Genomic DNA, 18352 nt, shown 5'->3' on the forward strand with positions numbered 1-18352 from the left:
TGCACAGGCTCAGATCATTGTCATCCCGCATTGCATCTCTGCCTCAAGTCTGGCTCTGCTACTCCCCAATAATATAGTCTCACCACTCCAGTTTTCCATCCGTCTTGTCTGTCTAACAACTCTAAAAATAAACAGAAAATGCTTTCACGTATATGGATCTTCTTTCCCTGCACCCTGCTTGTTCAAAACATGACAATCCACTGTACTGACTTTTCTGTATCTGGAGGTGTGTTGACATTCTTTTTCTTTTTGCCAGTACTAGTTAAGAATCCTTATTACAGCAGCAACAGCAGCAAGACTTGGTTGCTGCATAGGCAAGTAAAGCAGCTGTTGGAAGCTTTTATATCTGAATGGTGTTACAGAATTGCAACAGAGGCAGATTTCCTCTGGATGTATTGCAATGGTGGGGAGAACTGTTTGATTTTTGCCTGTCTGTTAAACCTTTTGTGTGGGGCAGAGAGGTGTCTGCTGTTTATTCCAGACTTCATTGTGCAACTTGCAAGACCCAACAATTTTTCAGAAGTTGCTGATTTGAGGTACATATCCTCAATCAAAAAAACCTTCTCTGCACAGCTGGAAATCTATTCCTGAATTCCCTTAATTACAAAAGGGTAGGTTACCTCTAATATTAGAAAAATGGTTAGTATGCAGTTTCCCAGACAGATGAAATGCTCTTTGTTAGTTGGGTCTCTGCTATCACTACCCGGAGATGCTGGGGATTGAACCTGGGACCTCCTTCATGCAAGGCAGGTGCTCTACCACTGAGCTCCAGCACTTCCCCTAGTTGACAAAGATATGTGCAGTTCTGCTGGGAAGCAAGACTCTTGGCAATTAATCGAATGAGCAAAAGCAGCAAGTGAATTGACCCATCAGTGGACGTCACCACAGTACCTTGGCAACAGCTTCCACATCTGCAGCAACTAAAGGGGGGGCAGGGACACCAGCTGGGAAACTTGCCTATTGTCCATTTGTTTGTAGCAGCTGTTCAGACATGCTGTTAATCTGGCCATAATATTGTGCTGGCCCTCTACAGATCTCTCTCTCTCGCTTTCTCCAGGGACGCGGACTTATAAAAAATATTGGGGGGGCCCGGGAAAGCTCATGAATAATAAATAAGCTCATGAATATGCAAATAAAGTGGCGCCGCCTCCTCGTGAGCGAATAGGGGAGAGCGTGCTGCGCCTATTAATCAGCTCCAAAGGAAATTGGGTGGAGCTTTTGCTCGGGAGGGAGGGCAGGAGGCATGCAGCCCGCCCCTCCCTGTGCATTTTGGGCTGGGGGAGGGGTGGCGATGGCGCTCTGCTGGAGGGGCGCCGGAGATTATTGGGGGGGCGGAGCCCCCCCAAACGAATTTTTGAGGGGGCTCGGGCCCCCTCAAGCCCCATGGAGTCGGCGCCTATGGCTTTCTCCCAGATTGCACTTCATATTTTGGTGTTCTTATTAGTTTAGATGGCTTTAAAAGGAGATTGGGGGAGCTGGTGGCAAAGAGGTCTCTCCTCTCATTTAGCTATAAAGGCAGTGTACTTCTGAATGCCAGTTTCTGACGAGTGAAAGAATTTGTTTTTAGGAGATTTTTAATTATGAACAATTAAACAACAGGTACTGGGGACAGTGCATTCAGAATAAAATCCAGAATGTGAATATAAGGCTACAAGACAATCAGTTGAGGGAGTTGGGTATGTTTAGCCTGGATAGCAGGAGACTGAAGACTGGAGCAGGAGACTGAAGATATTTTATCTCAATGTCACATGGAAGATGAGGCACACCTGTTTTCTCCAGCTCCAGAGGGTAGGAAAACCCAAACCAATGGCTTCAAGTTACAAGAAAGGAGATACCTGCATTGCAAGCAGTTGGACTAGATGACACTCAGGGTTCCTTCCAATCTACAATTCTGTGAGCCCTGCCTGAAAAGCCACTGCCAGTCAGTGCAGACAATACTGAAAAAACAAACCAGCAGTATGTCTTTGTTAGGTGTTAGTTCATTAAAGGCATAGTGGCAGGATAAAAATTAATAAATTTCATATCTGTGCATGTGCAGACAGCTTGCCACTCAGAACTGCTTTGCACATTATGCCATAGCCTGTGTTCAGCCATCTTTAGCCTGAATGTTCTTTTATATTTGGGGAAGTTGCATGCCCCTCTTCTTTATGTTTTTTTATGTTTAACAGTGGCAAATATTGTAAATGCAGCTAGTCGCTCATATTTTGGGGCTCCAGGTAGGGCTGTGTCTGCATGAGAAAATGTGACTTGCCTCCTAATAAACCTGAAGCAATATTTATCTTACAGTGCCCATGCACATAAAACACTCGTATGCCTTTGTAGCTGTACACCAATTCACCCCACCGCAAGCTCCCTTTGGTTTGTCCAACATGAGAATGCATTTCAGACAAGTTAAGAAGCCATGCCCAAAATAATAATATTTTTTCTGCCTTTTTTTGCTGCTTTGAACTCCATTCCCAAATATTCTTTGCCTCTCCAGTGATCAAGGCACAATAGATTTTGAAGGAGATGGCCACATTACATTAGATTTGTCTGTTACTCTTTCATCATGCCGGGGGAAATCATAGACTGATCATTAAATATAATAATACAGCAATAAGAGAGATAAAGGGGAGGACATCTGTCGCATACAGGATTTATATTTAGTGATTAACAGTCTGTGTTTTCTTTCCTGCTGCACTGTGGCATATCAAGTCCTCAGATTATGTGAGCATTTAAAAGCTGAATGTGATGTGGTTCAGAATTAAATCTAATCTGGTTGGAAAACATAGTGATGCGGCAATATTAGAAATTGTAGCTCTTGAACCCTAAATTATCCCAGCCTACTCTTGGCTGATTCAAAAAGAAAAGCATATTGTTTGTTCTATGAATATGGTGTTTTGGCATGCAAACGTTTCCCATGAGCTCACTCCTTGTTTTCTTGGGGGGAAAGGGCATTATACATCCACCTTGGGTGCATGATATAATAATGTGCCATTTCACACATTAGAGTTTTCTTACACAGAAACCACTTCCATAAAATGTGGGAAAATCATAAAATATCTGTGCACAGAGCGTGGGTAGGCAAACCCTTTTAAGCCCAAGGGCCACATTCCACACTGGGAAACTTTCTAGGAACCACATGGCAGTGCTGGGTGGAGCGAGAGGCAAGAAGAGCAAGAAATATAATTTTTACTTTTGCATAGTAGGCTAGTTTACACACACAAACACACTGCTCTTTATCCATCCAGACAAGCAAGACACATTGCGTGCCAAGGCCTCGTGACCCACAGTTCCCTAGTAATTAATAAACACACAGACACGAGTATTTAGGTTTATGGGATCAAATAGGCCACAACTTTATTAGTTACAAGTGTGAGCAGTTGACTTAGGCATTGGGTGAAGCCAAGCTATATCTCGACTCCTGCCCTTCTGCAGGGAGTCCATCTAAGGGTAAACCACCAATAGGGGGAGCCCTATGACTTATATCAAATAGGGGCACCCTGATGAGTCCCCATTGGGGTTGTGGCATGGCCCTAGCATACGTCGGGACATCAGACAGGATCCATACCCCTGGATCCCTTTAACAGAATACCCTTAATGAGGATTAGCAGGTGGAGGCTACAACCTCCCCTCCATCCAAACAAAGGCTTACCCAATGCCTAACCTCACAAAGTTGTGATGACTGCTACAATGTAGGCAAAAACCAAATGGCTGATGCCAATTTGCCAAGTGGAAAAAAAATCCTACCCAGCCCCAACATTTGTCCACAGCAAGGTCATGTCATTGCTGTTGTTTAGTTGTTTAGTCATGTCCGACTCTTCGTGACCCCATGGACCAAAGCACACCAGGCACTTCTGTCTTCCACTGCCTCCCACAGTTTAGTCAAACTGGTAGCTTCGAGAACACTGTCCAACCATCTCTTCCTCTGTCATCCCCTTCTCCTTGTGCCCTCCATCTTTCCCAACATCAGGGTCTTTTCCAGGGAGTCTTCTCTTCTCATGAGGTGGCCAAAGTATTGGAGTCTCAGCTTCAGGATCTGTCCTTCCAGTGAGCAGTCAGGGCTGATTTCCTTCAGAATGGATACGTTTGATCTTCTTGCAGTCCATGGGACTCTCAAGAGTCTCCTCCAACACCATAATTCAAAAGCATCAATTCTTCGGCGATCAGCCTTCTTGATGGTCCAGCTCTCACTTCCATATATCGGTCATGTCATAGCAAAGCATAAAAAAGAGGGTGGGTGGGTTGGGAGATCCAGAGAAAGGGTGAGAGAGGAGAGCCCCCCGGCCGCACTGCAGTTAAATTTCCTGCAGCCACGCCACCTACCAGCCCTGATTGGCCAGCAGGACCACACTGGGTGTGACCCCGCCCAGCACCAGTGACGCGGCCAGGACAGCACGAGGGGGTGTCAACTCCCTGCCCCCACGCCGGATCACTGCAGGGGCCCAGATGCCTGGCCGCAATACCGCCCACAGAAAAAGGTGAGTGGATTTAATCAAGAGTTCACCCATCCAGCTAGACAAAAAACACACAAAGTGAAACGGCAGCTCGGGAAGACAGGATGTGTCATAGGCAATGTTCCAAGGGCTGCATGGCCCTTAGGCTTGAGATTTCCCACCCCTGGTGCAGATCATCACGTGATGACTCCATGTACGCTCCAGGTGGATGCTATTGATGTATCAATGCATATGCATACTTGCCATTGTCACATCTAGCGATGGACAGACCAGTTTCAAGAACTTTTGTCTAAGAGAACGATGTGGTTCTCATACAAGTAAATGACTCATAGTTGAAATGGGCTTAAATACCCTTGAAAGCAAGGATCTAAGTGGACTCCTTGTATCTGAAGTTTATTAGGTATGACCTGAACAAATCTATGTAGCTGTTTTATGTTGAATCAGACTACTGCATCATCTGTGCTAGAGTGAACCTAGGACCTTAAGAACATATGGAAAGCCCTGATGGATCAGACCAAATGTTTATCAAACCCAAGCAGCATGTTTCCTACAATGGCCAAACTGGTACATGTGGGAAGCCCAAACATGATAGGATGAATAATCGGGAGAGCACTTAAGTGTGCTCCCTATTCTTCCTTTGCATCAAAAAGTCAGCACATCTTTTTCTGCTATCCTGTATGGGGGTGATCTCAAATTGCTTTGCAAGCAGATCGGGGAAAGCATAGACAGTTGACAAACTTAGCAGAGAATTATGGCATGTCGAGAACTCAGCAGACAGGAAACTGGGCAGGTTTTAGGAAGGTCACTGGGAACTGGAATCAACTCCCTAAAAGAGATTGTCAAAGACTTCAGCTCTCGTGGAAAATTACTTTCTCAAGGTAGCAAATGAGCCCTGTGGCTGTTTCATGGTTTATGGCATCCTCCAGGCCTTATTAAACTGGTCAATAACTAAACAGGTTCAATCAAGTAATCAAGCCACTACACATCACAAAAGTTCAGAGTTCTCTGGAATTGCTGTTTTAGCATCTAGTCTTTAATGACAGCAACCTCCAGTTAAAAACAAACACATTGGAATCACCAAGAGTAGTCAATTTGCCAGATGATTGAGGCCTGTCTGTTTCCCATCTGAACATTCTGAGATCAAAGGGGGAACAGAAGCACTTAGCCTTCAGGCCTGTTTCTTTTAAGTCCATATTAAAAAAAGAATAGTGATGAGGTGCTTTCTTTAAAATTGTTGCTTCATCATGGGAAACTTTACTTCAAGTTTCAAACTAAGGTACATTGGGGTAATCCAACACATTGGCACAATGTTCTGTTAATAAACTTGGGCTGCTGCCAGACTTCAGGGGGTAGCAGGGAGGACTTGGCCCAATGCCAGCAATGGGGCACCAACTCATCCTCCGCAGTCAGGGCAGGGCCAAGCCACATGCTTTCTATGCCACCTGGCTGCAGCTTTGGCAGCAACACCACTTCACCAGGCCCCCAAACATACTTCACTGGTTGATGATTGGAGGAACTTTTCCATGGGGGCTAAGCTCTACTCCCATCCATGGTAGCTGCTAGCCATCTTGCCCAAAATGCCAGGTCCTGGCCTGTAGATCTGTGGAATCTATTAATCTGTGGGTCATGGAATAACGTTTTGGGTAACCTAAAATGGTGGGCAGCCACCGCAGATGAGAGCTGTGCTCCTGTTCAAAAGCAGAAGCACATGCAACACATGCTGCAAAAAGCATCTGAGAGTCTAGTGGGGAGGATGATAAATAGCAGTGCAGGTGGGTCTCAGCCAGTGCCTAACCTGGCAAGGTGGCACCAGGCCTGATTATTTCTATCACTGCCAGCTCCAGATTTGGGGCAACATGCCCTTAAAGGCCCCTTTGTCTAAATGGATCCTCCTTGGTGCTGTTGCCACTGCCTGTTTGTTTGCTTGCTCTGTTCTCCTAGGCTCCACCTGCAAAGGGAGAAAAGCAACTGGTGTTGATGCTCCTTCTCCTGGCTCCTTTCACTGCTTGCTCATTCAAAGAGGGCAGGTATATTGTCAGCAATGACAACAAGGAACAGGAGCAATGAAATCAAGGAATTCAAAGAGTTGTCTTTAGAACACAAGAAGAGCCTTACTGAATGAGGTCAATGACCCATCTAGTCCAGCACCCTCTTCTCACAATGACCAACCAGATGCCTGTGAGAAACCCACAAGCAGGATCTGAGCCCAAGAACACTTTCACTTCCCACAGGAGGCAGTGATGACCATAAACTTAGATAGCATTGTTTGGACTCCAGTTCCCATCAACCCCAGCCAGTATGGCCAATGGTCAGGGGTGATAGGATCTGGAGTTCAACAATATCTGGAGGGCCAAAGGTTAACCACCTCTGCTCTGGCGTGCAAGTCCTCCCAGCAAAGACTGTATCTGTTCTTTTTTCTGAACAGAGCCAAGGGCACCGCTGGCTCTAAGTCAACATGTAGCAGTGGCAACACTTGTTCCATGTAGACAATGCTGTGATTGTGTTCTGATATGAATGGAATCATTTTCAATTCCAAAACTGAGAGCTGCTTTCATCAGCCAAAGAAAGCAACTTGTCCCCATTTGTTTTCCTGCATAAAGTTTTATATCAGTCTAATTGTGCATTGATTGCAGTTCTAAGAAGATGTTAGTGTTTTCGTTACAAGCACTTTTAGATGCTAAAGTATTGCAATTTGTTGTTTGATTTACATTTTCATGAAAATGGTTTGTGTTCTGATAAGGCGCAGGGAATTAAGTGAGCGTTGTCTCCGTAAGCATAGCCCATCACTCAGACTCCCTTGCCCCACCTTCCCTTGGAGTAAGAGAACCCAGTGCTTCACCCCAAGATGAAAGAGGGGAGCTGGCTCCCATCCTTTTTCTGATGACCCCTTAAGGTACTGATTTTAGAAGGCTAGTGGGGGGGGCATAATTTGGCTGAGGGCCAACAAGCTGAGACTGAATCATGGTAAGCTGGAAACTTTTGGGTGGGTGATTCCCAAGTTTCAGAGCCAGGGAGTTATTTAGGTGTGCATGCTAGAGAGTTCACCAATTCTCAGTGGGGTTGCACTCCTTCTGAAGGAACAGATGGAGCACATTTAGCTCCATCCCTGTCATTGGAGGCCCAGGTAGCCTCCATGGTGAGGGGTGCCTATTATCAACTTAAGTTGGTACACCAAATATGCACTTTCCTGGACTGAAGTAGCCTGGCCACTGTGATTCCTGCATTCGTAACCTCACTACTGAACTACTGTAACATGTCCTTGAGACTAGTCTGGAAGCTGAAGGTGGTGCAGATTGCTGCAGTCAGGTTGTTGACTAGAGCACCAGGACATTCACATATTACACCTGTCTTGAGGTAACATATTAAGCACACACACACAAATCTCCTTTCACAATGTGAGCTCTGTGAGAAACCCTATGCTTGTGGTGCTACAGTTCAGTAATTGTTGGCTCTGGATTTGAAGGCTTTATGGGCAGATCCTGATTAGATGGTAAGGAGTGATACTCCACTTACTTCAAAATGTGATAAACCAACCTGGCTACATATAGGACCCTTCTCTTTAATTTGCTGAGTGGGGCCTGAACTACTGACTGAAAATTGGGTCCTGATGGTACCGCTGCCGAACTTCAGGTTTGTGTGTACAGCCCTGAGGAGCTGAATGGAACACTCTTTAATATACCTGTGATGTTGCCATAATGGCTGGGCTGCAGGCCAGTTTTTAGAGCCCTGCCAGGGAGCTGTATAGAACCCTATTCAATAAACCGGCATTGTTATCATCAAGGACTGCTCCCTGCTCCCTCTGTTTCCCTCCTACACAAATGTGACACCAGGGCCCCTATCCGCAGGGCTTGCTAGTGGAGACTGGCTGGAAGGCAAGTCTGAAGACTGAACCATTAGGTCCAGTCGTGGACAACTCTGGGGATGTGGCGCTCATCTCACTTTACTGGCCGAGGGAACCGGCGTACAGCTTCCGGGTCATGTGGCCAGCATGACTGAGCCGCTTCTGGCAAACCAGAGCAGTGCACGGAAATGCTGTTTACCTTCCTGCCAGAGCAGTACCTATTTATCTACTTGTACTTCGTGCTTTCAAACTGCTAGGTTGGCAGGAGCAGGGACAGAGCAACGGGAGCTCACCCCGTTGCGGGGATTCGAACCGCCAACCTTCTGACTGGCAAGCCCTAGGCTCTGTGGTTTAACTTACAGCGCCACCCGCGTCCCAGGCAGCCAGAAAAGACCTGTCATTTTTCCAGTGGCCTCTGATAAGACAGATAAGGAACAGCTGGGAGAGACACGGCCATTGCCTGTCTGGTTATAAGGAACCCCTTCAGTATGATGGACCAAATAAAGTATGATGGACCAAATAAAAACCTGGAAAATATGGTGGGAACTAGGTGTCACCCCCCCCCCCCAGGCATAGGAAGGTCAGGTGTTACCTGGTGCAGAAAATTTCTTGTCAAACCCCGCCTCCTTGATTATTATTATTTTTTGCCTGCAAAAATGGTTTTACGTTATTTCATGTTTTCTTACAAAGGAATAATAATAAGTAATAATAATAATAAACTTTTATTTATATCCTGCCCTCCCCAGCTGAAGTTGGGCTCAGGACGGCTAACATCAGATACATAACATTGGTATAAAATCAAACAATAATTAAATTACCTCCTAAAAACATGTCAAAATCAAATTAAAGTCTAATTAGATGGCTTTCCGCAGGGTTAGGGTTGGGAACAGTAAGTGCTCCACTGAATTGAAATTTCAGCCTTCACGACATAGGAAAACGGCCAAGTAAACAGCTATTTTCACGGAGGAGGGTCAGGATATTAACTGATATGCATGAAATTTCATATATAGCTATATAATCCCTAGTGTAGTAAAATAAGACCTTTGGAGCAGGCATTTTTTTTTAAAAAAAAAAAGATTTTTATGAACCACCCTAGTAGGGCAGTAAGAAGAACAAGAAGAAGAAGAAGAAGAGTTTGGATTTGATATCCCACTTTATCACTACCCAAAGGAGTCTCAAAGCGGCTAACATTCTCCTTTCCCTTCCTCCCCCACAACAAACACTCTGTGAGGTGAGTGAGGCTGAGAGACTTCAGAGAAGTGTGACTAGCCCAAGGTCACCCAGCAGCTGCATGTGGAGGAGTGGGGAAGCGAACCCAGTTCACCAGATTACGAGACCACCGCTCTTAACCACTACACCACGCTGGCTCTCCTTGATTTGTTGACCCCTCCATGATGGAAGCTGGGGTGGCCCGCCCCCTGCCCCCCCTTCCTATGCCCCATGGCCCACCCCCATCCTCATTTTTCTTTTTTCTTTTTTGCTCCTGGGCTTTCACATCTTGACTGACATTCCAACTGAGCCAAAGCCCAGTAGGGGCTGTATTCGGTGGGGGAACAGATTTTTCTTAACATCCCCTGTCACCAATAAGCCACTGTAAAATGAGCAATCCAGTGGTTGTGGCTTGTGTGCAAGAAAAGAAAAGCCAGAGGCCTTCCTGCCCGTGGAAGCCCATAATGGCTGAGCAGCCTGAACCACAGTTTTTACAGTTACCATAGAGCGGAATTTATATCATATACTCAGGCCTAATTCAACTTTTCTGCAGTGCTTGTGTGTGTGTGTGTGTGTGTGTGTTCATTCCTCATTGCCTTTTGACATTTACCTCACTTGCTGGGATTGTTAGTATTTGCTGCTGCCCTCCATTTATTTATTTATTTGCCTCTCAAAAGAAAAGGATGCGCAAGATAAAAGCCAAAAGCAATCTACAGAAATTTAGCCTTTCCGCCTCCAAAGCACAGAACTCTTGCAGTGTGCCAGGCTTGTATTTTGATTTCTCTTACAATTAATTCTGGCAAAATGTTGCCATACTGACAGGAAATTATTCCCTCTTTAAGTACACTCCTCTTCAGAGGCTACTGTAAGGAAGAGCTCTGACCTTTTGTGGTTATTTATGATGTGAGCTGAACTATCTTTAAAATCGTCATCTATCAAGTGCCAGGCACATCTTTGTGAAATTCTACAGAACCATAAATAATGGAAGTTAATATTCCTCTACAGTCTTTATGCAAATTTTAAACAGTGATATAGGTTTGAAAAATAAAAACACAGGACCTCCTCCCTACCACCACCCCCATTGGTGTTATTTGTAGTTCACAGCAGATTAACACTGAAGAAGGAGGGTGCTACTTTCTTTATTTCGATACTGTACCTGGAAGCCTAAGAATAGAATGTGACAAGAAGGTTACAGCATTTTTTTAGTGCTACAAGAGAGAAACATTTTAAGAACTAAGCAATACCGTACTGCATTTTAAAGGATATGGGTGCAATCCAAGTTAGTCATGAGAACTAACTGCGCAATCCTGTGCATGTCTACTCTAGGTTCCACTGATTTCAGTGGGGTTGATTCCTGGGTAAAAAAGTAGAAAATTGCACCTTTAGGCTGGGGAAAAATGTATAGCAGAAGTAGCCTCTAGAACAGCCTTTCTCAACCTGTGGGTCCCCAGATGTTGTTGAATTACAACTCCCATCACCCCTTGCTAGCAAGGCCAGAGCTCAGGGGTAAAGAGAGTTGTAGTCCAACAACATCTGGGAACCCACAGGTTGGGAACCACTGCTCTAGAAGATGTTATGGGCTACAGCTCCCATCAACAACAGCAAGCATGGCCAACGGTCATGGATTATGAAAGCTGTAGTCCAAAGCATATGCAGGAAACCATGTAGGTTACCCTTGATCTACAGGATTGAAGTCTTTGTCCATCTCAGTCTAAATCCCTCCCCAAAATGATTTTACAGTCTAATATAGACGCAGAACATGCCACAATTAAAGGCTAGCAGAAGAGGTGGAAAATGCAAACATAAAAACAGAGGGTAAAGGAAGCCACACAGTTTATGTCTGCACTCCTGTGTAGAATTACCCATTAAAAACAGTGGAACTTCTGAGTGAGTAAGCATGCATAGGATTGGGCTGCTTATGTGGTGGAAGCAGTGATGCAGATGATCTTCAAAAGGAGTGAGGAATGGAATACAACCCCACCACCACCTCCATTCTAAAAGCCTTGACCAATTTTCAGTTGGTCCCAGACCACTTCAAGTTTCCATTCAACTAGAAATGAGCACCTGCCGCTAGCTAGCTCCACCCCATGCTGTTCCCCTAACTTCATGAGCAAAATGACTTTGCAAAGGAGAGGAGGAGAAACCATTGGCGTGGAGAGTTCATTATACACAGAAGAGGCCTCTTGAGTCTGAAGTGGCCATTTACACATTGTCAAAGAAAGAATCACCAAAAGTGGAAGCTAAAAAAGAGGGCACAGATTTCCATAAATTTATATGAATAGACGCAGTTTTCTATAATTTAAACAGAAATGCAGAGTGCCTCTCCATAGTGGGGGGAAACTGTGACCAGGTGTACTGCATGCCTGCTCAGCCTGCTGTCCTAGTGCTAACTGATGATGATGGAGGACAGCACCTGCCGTTCTCCCTCCTGATGGTTCTTTATGTTCAAACTGGGTTTGGACTGGGCAACCCTTCAAACAGATCAATGATATGGAAGCCTTTTTTCAGCCGAAGACACCTTGGCCCCCTCAATTTTGAAAGGGCTCAGTGCGCATCGCATGTATCACAGCTTCAGTGACCAGCTCTCCAGAGCGCTTGGCCTCCTCCAGACAGTGTGCATTGTCACATGGGCCCTCTCAACCTTGGGGGCAACCTGGTGCCTCTGTCACAGTGCCCGAAAGAGTTGCCTGTGGGAGACCAGTAAGCAGGATTTGAGCACAAGAGCTGTCTCCTTTCCTGTGGTTTCCAGCAACTGGCAGACAGAAGCATTGCTGCCTCCACATGGTTACTCCTGCCTATCAACCCATCCAAAGAGTTGAGACCACATCACTTCCCAGACTGTTCTTTGAGCTGCCAAGTTGCTTTGCTTGCCTTGGATTTCAAAGTAACTTTCAACAGCATTGTTTGAAAACACTTGCTGATTGCAAGCCTCCTTTACAAGGGCAACTCTGAAAATAAATGAAAAGGGGGCGGAAACCTCCTCAATGCTCTAAGAATTCTAAGAGAGGCTGAGGCTGGCAAAATAACAGACATTAATGGAACTAGATACAGGTATGCATGTTTGACCTCCGCAGTAATGAGTGAATACTAAACCTGGTTAGACTTGTAATCTTTTGCTACCCTGACTGCATAATGCATTAGCCCTGGAAAGTGTTTGCTTTCATTTGAATCAATCTCCACGATTGAGCTGAAGAAGAGTTAATATTCCAAACAGTTAAAGGAATAAAAATGGGGGGTGCACAACTGTAGCCTCAAAAAAAGAGAGAAATCTTCAGCAAGAAAGGGGAAGAATGCAAATGTTTTCAGACAAGGTTTTTCTAAGGCAAACCAAACAGTTTCCCTGTCAATATATTAAAACAGCTCACGTCCGCATGCATGTACACCAAGTTTCAAGGTGCTTCCTGGTAAAAGAACAAATGTTTCTTGAGGCAGAGGCTGCATATACATATCTATTCTAGAATCTTTGGGGACCAAGTTATTGGTTTGTTTGCTTGCTTTTATCCTGTGTATTCCACGCACAATCTAGATCTATTGGGGGGGGGATGCCCCTGAAAATCACTTATTGAGAAACTGGTTTCATTCTGGGGCGTGGGCGGTGACACATTGCAGGTTGATTCTGCACACACACACACACACACACACACACACACCTGTGCATGTTGGATGGTGGCTGTTCTGCAGTGGGGGGCATGTATCTACACCTGCCTGATGACATTGTGCATGAGCCTAGACCAATATGCGATCACTAAGCACCGGATTTACGTATAAGCTAGACAAGCTGTAGCTTAGGGCCCTACTCTCTTGGGGGCCCAAAACAAATTTAAAGGGAAAAAACACTGGATGTACATTTCCAAAATATAAGATAAAAAACAAATAATATGAAACCTATATACAGCAACAGTGTTTTGTGTTGTGTTGTCTCCAATTTGTTATGTGCAAATGGTTTTAGATACCTATTAGGCCATAAATTACCATATAGCATATATTCAACACAAAAAACAGCAACAATTTGTTGTTGACAAAGGACAGCTGGACATATCAAGGGCCCCATGACCTTCAGTAGCTTAGGGCCTCATCGAACCTAAATCCGGCCCTGCAATCACCAATTCCTTAATTCACCTGTGGCATGTGCAGGAAGAAAAAGGAGTGAATACCCTTATCAAGGGATAGGTTTTCAAAAGCATATTGAGTAACCACACCCACCCTTATGGGGAGCAGGGTCTCAAAGCAGCATGTTCACAGCAACCATAAATGATTTCAGGTTGGGCAAGGTGACGGCTGTATTTGTGCTACTAATGTGTTGGTGTGTATGCCGTAACACTAAAACCAAAGAGGAGGAGAAATCTGTCAGCCAGTGACACCCCCTGGACTGGATATAAGTAAGGAAGCAGGTTGGCTTGGAGGAATCCAAACAGGTTGTTGGGGCACTGCCCCATTTGCCCTAATGGACCAGCCTTCACTGGCAGTGGCCCTCTTACAGAACCCATCATACCTAACCATTGGCCATGCTGGCAGCGGCTGATGGGAATTGCAGACCAAAACAGCTGGAGAGCACCAAGTTGTGCTGGAGAATCAGTGCAGCCGATTGCTAAACTAACACTCTCTATAGTACTACCTTCTACACCAGGGTTTCCCAAACCTGAGTCTACAGCTGATTTTGGACTACAGTTTCCATAATCCCTGACCACTAATTCTGTTAGCTAGGGATTATGGGAGGTGTAGTCCAAAAACAGCTGGAGACCCAAATTTGGGAAACCCTGTTCTACATTTTACTTTGGGGGGGGGGGATCACTAGAGAGACAGGACCGATAGAATTGCAAACTCTCCCATGCAGTGGGAGAAATGGACTTCCTTCCTCCCCTTTCAACACTGATTGTCTTGCAGAAGCAAAAGAAACAGCTAGTGCCAGTGGAGGACTAAGGTGGTGGTTTAAAGGGAATCAGCAAGCACATGTCTGTATTATAGTATCCTATTCTATTTGCTGAATCACTGAGTAACACTGAGGCCCATCTTTATGGCTCCCTGTTGTGCTTTAATATCAACTTTTGAATCAGGCAACAGTATATGTTTAGCATGCAGAAAAGAAGATTGAAGAAATGTGATGATAATAGCTTTCAGATACTTAAATGTTTGCCATGAAGGCAGTGAAAAATAGCTGCTCCTCGGTACCATGGGGTTAGGGAGGATGCAGCAGCTGCCATTCAAAATTTTACAGAAAAGCAAAGCTGCTGCTGTTGTCCTTGGGAAGTAGAGCTCTGTCCATGCAGATGATGCCTTCCCCCTGACAACTGGTAAAGTCTCCTTTCTCTCACAAAGCTACTTTACATGTTCTACAAATCCTGGGGGATTTTTACAAGTTAAAGCAATTGTCTGGGTTTGGGGGATTTTATTTCTGATCTTCTTTTTTATTTGTGTGTGGGCAGTTCAGGCTCGGGCTCTGGCACGGTCGGCCTGGGTTCTCATTTTAAATATTAGGTAGTCACGGTTCTCCCAGGTGGATCCTGCCTTTCCTGTCTAAGGTGACCAGGCATCCTGAGCTACAGAGAATTATTACAATGGGTGCTTCCAGGCAACCTGGTTGTTGAGCATTCCTTCTGATTTGTTTGATAGGGTAGTTTGATGGAGTTGCATCAAGCATGTTATCCCACACTTTCCAGGGCATTTCTCCACCGCTTTCCTTACTGCAAAAAATACATTCCTTTGGGGAAGTGGACTTGTTGCACACAATCTCCCAATCAGCTGTAACTATGTGACCTGAATTTGCTCGTATGTGATTGAAAATAATGACAGTCTGGAAGAAATATGTGATCCTTGAACAATTTAATTAGAATTTCCATATGTGAAGCAGGTTGAAGCAGGGTTTGTAGAGATGGAATTACAGTAAGTTCCACAGAATCAATAAATTTTAGTATATTATTTGAGTTTATCAATTTCAGGACATAAAATTGTTAATTTTCATTCATTATATGCATTTATTACCTTAAGCAACCATTTAAATCCCAGCATTTAGAACAGCACTATCTCTTTAGGAGCTCAAGATGCAATTAAGGTTATTCCATCAAGAGTTCATTATTTTCTTTTGCTATAAAAAAAATCAAAGAAATCAATATTTTAAATGAAAGGTAATTCTGGATAAGGAAAGATTAATTTAAATCTTTCTGCATCAGAGAGAAGCTCTTTGTCTGTGCTAATTTATGGCTTTTATTTAATTGCATTAAAATTATATTCAGCTCTCTGTTTAAGGCATTGCAAATTTCTAAAGTAGCCTTTGCCACTCTGTGAACTTGGCACAGAACGACATTTCCCACACAATGACGGCTTTGTGTTGATATCAGCTAAAGCCAGAACAAATATTTGCAAATGTTCTGAACTTGCCAGGTTTGCCAATCAAACTTCAAATACACAATTTCAAATTTGCACATTGTCTGTGAATTTTTACCAACAAATTTAAGGGTTGTCTCCCCATCTGAGACATTTAGTGTATGATGAGAATTCATATTTGATGCCTACTGAAATCAGAGCAAGTTGAAGGGATCTTCCAGATGACCCGTATATGTGGTGGTTAGACTATGGGTCCCTGTTTTGTTTTGTTTTTGCAGGTGTATTCTGATACATTAAGTGGTGCCTTGTACTGGAATCCCCACACATCATTCTGATGTATTAGTTTTTCTGTGATGCTCCCCCAGTGTTACCACATTATTGCTTGGGAGGGCGCACTCTTGTGCTACAATGCAACAAAAGGCAGACAACCTCCCTCCCGCCCACCCCTAGTCCAGAACATTGGTATGATAAGTGACAGAATTTCAGCAGAAGGTTATGGGACATGCACTGTATGTCCACCCCAGAACTTTTGCAGGCACAAACAGTATTGAGCGCAGGATCCAGCATAACCACCCCAATATCACCATGGACACAAATCATCATGATGCACAATAAAAAGAACATCCGGTGGTGTTCAAAATCTGGTCTTTATGGAACATTCATTCCAATTTGTTTCTGGGGCTGTTATTTGACAAGGAGCATCCATCCTGTTTTATTTGTGGGGTATTTACATGTATTCCTGTAAGTACTTCCTTTCAATCTGCATTTCTCAATGCATTTCCCTCTCTTTCTAAACCAGAAAATGTCCAGTTTCTTTTTCAAAGGAGATGTGCTGTACTAAGTCACTATAATTCACTTTAGATACAGAAACCTAAAATTCCAGTGTGCATGCGAATCCCTCCCTCTAAATACAGTCTGGAGGCACCCTAAGGCTGCATTTTTATGCATGCTTACTTGGGAGTAAATCCCATCGAATCCAATGGGGCTTTGTTTTGAGGGAAATGTTGTGGATACTAAATACCAGTTACAGTCAGGCACCAAATCCTATAGCACATTAACTACTGTCTAATGCAAAGTAGCATTCCAGGTCACCATAAAATGCAGTTCAATACCAGTACATTTTTGAATGTGAAATACGGGTCTCAAATACAGTACAGTAAATATCCAGCAAATAAAATATTCAGAGCACATTTGACTTAAAAAGAATCACCACAGAAAAATTTGTGAGGCTTTTTGGGGAGCAAACTGGGTTCATCTCTTATTTCAGCAAGCAGCATTGACATATATGCATTCAGTTCAGCTGGTGGCTGGAACAGACTGAAATGATCAGAGGAACAGGCTAGAGCTTTCATTTCTCTCCTCTCAAATATTGCTACTCTCCAGTGGCATTTCATATAAAAGAAGAAAATCGTTGTTGCAGACTCACCTAGGCTCAAACTGAACACACTGGCCTTCTTCCATCTTTGATAAAAGAAGTTTTTCCAATGTCCCCATATGGGTTTTTATTCATTTGTGGGTTTATAGAATTTATGGGTGGTAAGCCTGTGTATTGGAAGGGGAATGAAGGTAAAGGCAGCTCACAGCCTTTCCTCAGAGCAGAAGGCATCATCTGCCAGAGCGCCAGGGTAACCAACTGGCCTCCTTGCTCTGACAAGTGAGTAAGGTGATAATGAGGTTTGGCTTTGACAGTTTAGCATAGAGAAAATCAGAGGAAATGAGGAAGCAGAGGCTAAATACTTCTTTCCTTTTCTTTGACAGGGTTCCCCTTTCATGCAAGCATGCTAAATGGTAAGTCTTCTTTACAAGATTGTTTTGCATATTTAGTTAAAAGCTAGAGTTTGCATTTTAGTTGGCTGAAGATCTTTTGTTATAACTCAGTGTGCTTTACAAGCCAAATCTATGCAGTCAGAGGGAAGAATCAGTGAATACAACTCTGATCCGAATAACTTAGATACTATGATGTGCAGCACTTTTTTGTGGCAGTATTTGCTGGTATGGAGTGTTGTTGTTTAGTCGTTTAGTCGTGTCCTACTCTTCGTGACCCCATGGACCAGAGCACGCCAGGCACCTCTGTCCTCCACTACCTCCCGCAGTTTGGTCAAACTCATGCTGGTAACCTCGAAAACACTATCCAACCATCTCGTCCTCTGTCGCCCCCTTTTCCTTGTGCCCTCCATCTTTCCCAGCATCAGTGTCTTCTCCAGGGAGTCTTCTCTTCTCATGAGGTGGCCAAAGTACTGGAGCCTCAGCTTCACGATCTGTCCTTCCAGTGAGCACTCAGGTCTGATTTCCTTAAGAATGGATGCGTTTGATCTTCTTGCAGTCCATGGGACTCTCAAGAGTCTTCTCCTGCACCATAATTCAAAAGCATCAATTCTTCGTCGATCAGCCTTCTTTATGGTCCAGCTCTCACTTCCATACATCACTACTTACATGGTATGGAGTACTGCCACCTTTTAAAATTTTTCTTTTTCTTTTGGTACCCATAGCAGCCATTTTGTGCTGTCATCCACAGCACTTTTATATGAGTACCAGGACCCCATAT

General features: G+C 44.2%; 1 long non-coding RNA gene across 1 annotated transcript in view; it reads left to right on the forward strand.

The window, feature by feature from the left end:
* LOC114605786 (uncharacterized) overlaps nucleotides 1-17597 on the forward strand; it is an 83629-nt gene extending 66032 nt beyond the window's left edge. Inside the window, exon 3 of the long non-coding RNA XR_013394440.1 lies at nucleotides 17566-17597. This is a non-coding gene — a long non-coding RNA (uncharacterized LOC114605786). The remainder of the gene's footprint in view (nucleotides 1-17565) is intronic.
* The last annotated feature ends 755 nt before the right edge of the window (nucleotides 17598-18352 follow it).

Source organism: Podarcis muralis, chromosome 10, assembly GCF_964188315.1.
Source record: "Podarcis muralis chromosome 10, rPodMur119.hap1.1, whole genome shotgun sequence".
NCBI classification, from domain to species: domain Eukaryota; kingdom Metazoa; phylum Chordata; class Lepidosauria; order Squamata; family Lacertidae; genus Podarcis; species Podarcis muralis.